This window comes from Neurospora hispaniola (assembly GCF_033458365.1).
Source record: "Neurospora hispaniola strain FGSC 10403 chromosome Unknown B0T23scaffold_4, whole genome shotgun sequence".
Taxonomy (NCBI): domain Eukaryota; kingdom Fungi; phylum Ascomycota; class Sordariomycetes; order Sordariales; family Sordariaceae; genus Neurospora; species Neurospora hispaniola.
The window spans coordinates 1,382,155-1,388,840 of record NW_026944409.1 but is presented as its reverse complement, the minus strand read 5'-3'; positions in this window follow the sequence as shown (position 1 = coordinate 1,388,840).

Below are 6,686 nucleotides of genomic sequence, written 5' to 3'. Positions count from 1 at the left end.
CCATTCTAGGTTTCTTTTAGACTTTAATCTATTAAAAAGTGCGTCGTCAATTAGTAATACCTTCTAATCTTTTCACTTATATATAATATAGGTAGCAAAGTTCTTAAAAAGTATTATATTATTTCGTAGCAATTAATTAGCCTTCCTATTAGTAAATATAAACTTATTACTTTTATGAATTTTCTTCCCTTAATTTATATACTTTAATTATTATACTAATACCTAATACTAAATAAAATTATATATTTACTTTCTAAACTCCGCTATAAGCTCCTTTTCTTCTATTATAAATTGGGGAGTACTCCCTATAATTATTATACTAAATACATTACCTAATTCATTATAATCGGTATTATCAAAATCCCCAAATAAAAATCTTTCGAATCGTTTAATATCGAATAATTCATCCTATAAAAATTCTTAAAAGAATCCTAAAACGGCCTTTCTTAACAAGTAACATCTTTTTTAAATATACTACAAATATTTTAACAACTTATTAATTATTAAATTTTCTATCTATCTAAGAATATCGTTTTAAGCTTCACCATTATACCAAATAAGAACTAATACATTAATTTTAAAATTAATCCCTAAATAGTTAGCGAACCTATTTAAAGGGGACGGCCACTCGGCGAATTCCTAAACATACAGTAATACTTATACACCTAGCCTCGCTCTTTTTTTCAGAACTAACGTGGTTTTGACAATTATTTCCTTTATTAATACATCTACTAATTCAATACCACTAATTAAATAATTTAATTTTACTTAAGTATCTTTAAAGAAGGGTTATTTAAATATAATATTATAATATAGTAAGTAAATAGTAGTAATAAAGAAATGTACTTCCTATAGAATGTTAATTAGCTATACTTAATTATATACTTCCCTAACAAAGTCCCGTTTACCGTTATTACTATTTATATTTAATACTCCGGTATTAGTAATAGTTAATTTGTATTCCTTAGCTAAATTATAAGTAATTATATTTACCTTTACGCTAATATTAAAGAAGGTTTTAATTTTTAGCCCTTTTTACTATAAGGAGACAAATAAGGTTAATAGAATAAATATTCTAATTACATCCCCTAAATACAATAAGTGGGAGAGTTTATATAAATAAGCGTATAATTATATAAGAGTAATTACTTCTATTATATAATTAAAAGTAGATTTTAATATATCCTCCCGAATAAATTTAGTCGTACCATTTAATTTTTAATCCAAATAGTAAATAGAAATTTCAATAAAATCCGGATTTTCTATACTATTATTCAAATTTCCTATAATAAATATACTATTAATTTCGTATTAGGTTAAGGGAATAACTTTATTTACTTTTTTAAATTAATTAACTATCGCGCTACCTTTATAGGAGATTCTAATAACGTTCTCCTTATTTAAACTAACTTTATACTAAATTAGAATAATAAGTATAATAATAAACCGTCGATTTATACAATATAATTCCCCAATTCAATAGGGAATATTATAATCAATAGTTTTAAAAACGAAAGGGTATTACTCTTTTACCCATTAAATAGCCTCCTTTACAACAACGTCGGTATTAATTACTCTAATAGACTTTATAAATAAAGCGTCAAATCTTGCATTTTCCTTATTAAAATCGGGGGTTGGTAAATCAATTACTTTATTTTCTACGGTCGGTTTAAAGATTTTTATCAGCCAATTTATTAAAAATATTTAATTAACTTTTAGGGAAGCGGGTTAGGGTAGATTATTTTCAAATATAGCAGTACTATCGTTAATAACATCCAATTACTATAGCTATTTAGTTAAACGGTTAAAGAAGGATATTTCTCCTACAAGGCTTATAATTTACTTATTAAACCCTCTTATACTAGCATTTTAGTTAAATAGCCTCGGATTAATTATAATATTAGTTATCCTTTAACGGGTATTTTTAATTTTATAATTTAAAGATTATATTTTTTAAAGGAGTTGTGCCTAATTTACCCTAAATTTATATAATATTTCTATAAGAACTATAGAAGGATTTCGATATTTAAGTTATACGGAGGAATTTATAGGGGCTTTTATATAGCGTAAGGAAGAAAGTATTTATCTAATAAATATAATATTACTTTCCAATTTCGGTATATCTTTAGGGAGTATACTTAGTAGGTTATTAATTAAAAGTAATAATAGCCCTATAGTAATAGGATTAGACTCTTCCAATACATTCCCTATTTTTTTAAATATTTATCCTTTAAATAATAATTAAATTAAATAATCTTTAATAATATAGGATTAGCCTATAAAGTAACTACCGAAGTTTTAAGGATATTCTACGGGTATTTAACAAATTGTAACAATTTTATACTCAATTAGAGATTTCCAATATACCTCTTAGGTAATATTTAATCCGTTAACTATATAATAATAATTTAATAAATTAATACCCGTTACATTTATAGAAGTATTCGTACTACTATTCCTTTACTACTATCGGCCGCGGGTATTACTAAGCAATAAAGAAAACTCTAATTCGAAACAGTATTTTTTCTTTAATATCTAAATATTTTTTTCCTAATAATTGAAAATAGTTTTATATTTAGGAAATATCCTATAAATTACTATCTAAAATTATATTAAAAATCCTAACTTCCCGTCTTTAGCAATTAAAATTAGTAAATTATTAAGAATAAAATCATTATGATTTTCTTTATTACCAATAGTAATAGTTATTTAGGAAGCGTACATAGGATCCCAAAATCGAAAAATTACTAATTTACCCTTTTAAATATTATTTACTATTTTTTAATACTAATTCTAATAATAATTACTACCGTACTAGTAGTAACGGATTTAATAAGAGTCTCTACGGCCTTAATTCCCTCCTCTACCGCCTCTTCGTTTACTTCTTATAAAAGAGCCATTTATATATCCTCCTCCTTCGTTAATAACGCCTCCCTAATCAATTATCAATAAATAATTAATTTAAACTTCTTCCTTTTATTTCTTTACTAATTTTTTATTGAATTAGAATTATATAAACTTTATTTAATTAAATTCTTCAATTATTTTATTAATATCCGATTTCTCAACTAAATAGGAAATAGTAAGCGCTAAAGTAGTAGTTTAATTTACCGAAGGAGTTTTTTTATAAAAAGGTTAATCGGAATTACTATTTAATCCAATTAGGCTACCTCTCTTTTTAATAATTATTAACACTTTTTTCTTAATCCAATCTATATCGAAGTTATTATTTAATAAAATAACCACTTTATTATTAATACGAATATTATCTTTAAAGTCGAAGTATTCGTAAATAACCTTAATTATTTTAGTATAGAATTATAACTAGGTTATTTAATAGACTTTTTCTTTAAAGCCTATAATTATTATAATTATTCACCTAATCCTCTTCGCAAATTTCTTACAGAAATTATATATTATTATAGATTAAACAAAATCCTTCTCCTTATCCAATTACTTCATTAGAAGTATTAAATACCAAAATACTATTTTAATAATCTTTTCTCTATTATAGAAAATTAATTTATTATAAAAGACTTTTAACAAAATAGCTTTACTATCTATTTAATTAAGGTCTAGTACTAAGAATTTTCGCTTTAAAAAACAATAAAATTCTTTCTATATCTAAATACCCTTATTAATAGCATCCTTCGCTATTTTTCTATAAATTTTTCAGGCGTTTAATATATACTACTAGTACTAAGTATTTAATTTAACTTCATTAGAGAAGTAATAATTTTAAACCCTATTATCAAATTCCTCTAAATATATAAATATATTCTTCCCTTTAAATTGTATATTAAGCGTATAATCCTTTACAAAGGAAACTATAAGAATTTTATCTATTAACGTTTACGCTAAATACGTATTAAATAGACCTTTAAGCAAGTTTATATTTAAATTTTACTATAATTTATATTTAAATTTTTACAGTTATTCGAATTATTTAGATATTATAATATTTAGTCCTAATAATCCTAAAGAAGGATATTAACAATTATTAAAAGGGGTAGAAATAAAGGTAATAGAATAATAGTCTTAAGGGTTCGGAGGATATTATTTAAACTCAAAGCCTTAAGAATAATTAATCTCTAATTTAGTATAATAAAATTCTAAAAGCAATTAAATAGGTTATAAAAAAACAATACGAAAAGGCGGAGGCCGGGTTCGAACACTAAGCGGAGGGGTAAATAAAGTATATAAATATAGGGTACGAATAAAACCGGGTAGGTTTAGCAATAAATTTTAAATAGTAGGTTGGTTATATCTACTACTATCCCTATAGTAAAGGATTTAATAATAATCTTTTCTATTTAGGCTAAGTAAAGGATTCCCTAAGGGGATCGGCAATAGGTTTCTTAATAAAATAAATAAAAGCATTAGAAATTAATTAGGTTTTAGAAAAAGAAAAAAAATAATTTCTAATATAGGAATAAAAGAAGGAAGAGTAGGATTTAGGAGAAATAATAAAAATAATTTTAGTACTAATATAGGAAATTAATTTAACATTCCTTAATTAATATTTAAAACTAAAATTATAAAAATATTCCAGTTATTTTAAATCCTATTAGTATTATTTATATTATTTTACATACTTATTTTTATTTTATCTTTCATCCTCCTTTTTTATTCCTTTCTTTTTTTCAATTAAGGATTTTTATTCCTCTTTTAACTATTTCTCTTCTAATAAAATACTTATATACTTTTTTTAATTAAAAATCTCTTATTAACATTCCTTTTCTTATCCTTCTAATATCCTTTTTTTCTTTCTTTTCTTAAGCAAAAAGAATTTCTTCAATTCTTATTCTCCATTCTTTTCCTTCTCACTACTTCTATTATTAATATTAATAAGAGGCAATTCCTATCTACATTAGTAATATTATCGTTAAAGCCCTTCTAATAAAAATTTATAGTAATTAATCACCTCCTCTCAGTTTTTTGAAACGTAATAATAGTAATAATTACAATCCCGAAAATCTATTAATAATAATAGTTAATATATTTTACAAAGGAGGAATTCGGAGATAATAGTTAGTACCCTTCCCTTTAGGGAATTAATTATAAACTTTCGAAGAAAAGGGTCTAAGGGCCATTTAATCTTTCTATATTTAGGTAAGGGTTATATACTATTAATTTAAGGATAGTAGTCTTTAAAGGCCTAATATTAATACTTACCCTAATTATTAATAAATTCTTTCATTATTTATTATTCTTAAATAGTCTTTTAATTAAATTACTATTTAAATAACCTATTAATCGTCTATTTTTATTATTATTCAAGTACTATTAATTAGGTATTCGTTTATTTATTAGATTATACAGTCGAATTACTACTATTTAGTAACTTATTTATTATTTATACTTACTTACGTTCAATTATTATCACTTAAATATTCGTTCATATATCTTTCTTATTAATCAATTATACTATTATTCGTATTCCGACGTTATATCCGAATAATAATTGGGTAATTATTAATTAATTATATTATTACCGATCGTAATACAACTATTAATATAATTATATATCGGCTATTATCGAAGGCCCTAGACCGTAGTAAATATCCAGTATTAAAAATCTTTATTCTTTTTCTAAAATAAGGCTATTTAAACTTTTTTATAACAATTAATTAAATATCATTAATAAATATTAGGTAAACCTCAATAAGGATAGGAAGTTGTAAATTCTCTATATTTATTTTAACTAATTTAATATAGAATTTTTAATACCTATTTCATCCTTATTACTAATTTAAAATAGCGAGAAAACTATAATAATAATACTAATACTACTACGATTAGTACGATGTATAAGGACTATAATTCTTAATTATCTAATTAGGTAGAGTAGTAAATAATTTTTAAATTTTTTCGAATAATCGAGAAGGGAGGTATTAAATTAGATACGATTCATTGGAATTATATATTTATTGAATGGTTTAATGTTTAGTTTTCGCCGGAAAACGAGGGTAATTATCGGATCTTTCTATATTTTTCTTTCGGATATAAATAGGGATACGAATAAATATTTCCCTAAGAAAGATAAAGGATTATTTAATATACTAAACAAATAAAGATAAATAATTAACGACTATTAAAAATTAATCTTATATAATTAAGAATTACTAAAAAATTAGAAATTAATTATTCAGTTTAACGAAAGGTTAATATTCTCTTAATCTCCTATCTTATTTCTTCATGTTCGATCTCCTTCTTTTTCCATTCTTTTCCCACACTAACTGTCCAGGTTTGCTCAATTTAGAAAGTACTTCCCTATTCCTATATACTTTGAAAATTTTTGAAAAAAATCACTATTGAAAACCAATGTATATGTTCCCATGTACCACCCCAAATCATTGGCTATAATTTTAATAAGGTCCTATTGCGTTTAGGAAGTTATAATAAAGTTTTAAGTAATAACTTACTAGGTTTAGTTAACCGTTTATTAGGTATTTAACGTTTTTTGTTAGGCGGTATAAAATTCGTTATAAATTTGGCCGAAATGGTTTTCGATAGTAGTAAAGTAGAGTTAGAATTGAGTAAGGACGTTAGAATTTATTTTTAAAGTAGAAATAAAATTAGAGAAGTCTTTTTGTAGGCCCTTAACCGCTTTATAAATAAAGGGAAGGGTATTTAGGCGGAAGAGAGTCTAAATAGTAGTTTTATAGGTAAGTATAGTATTAAAG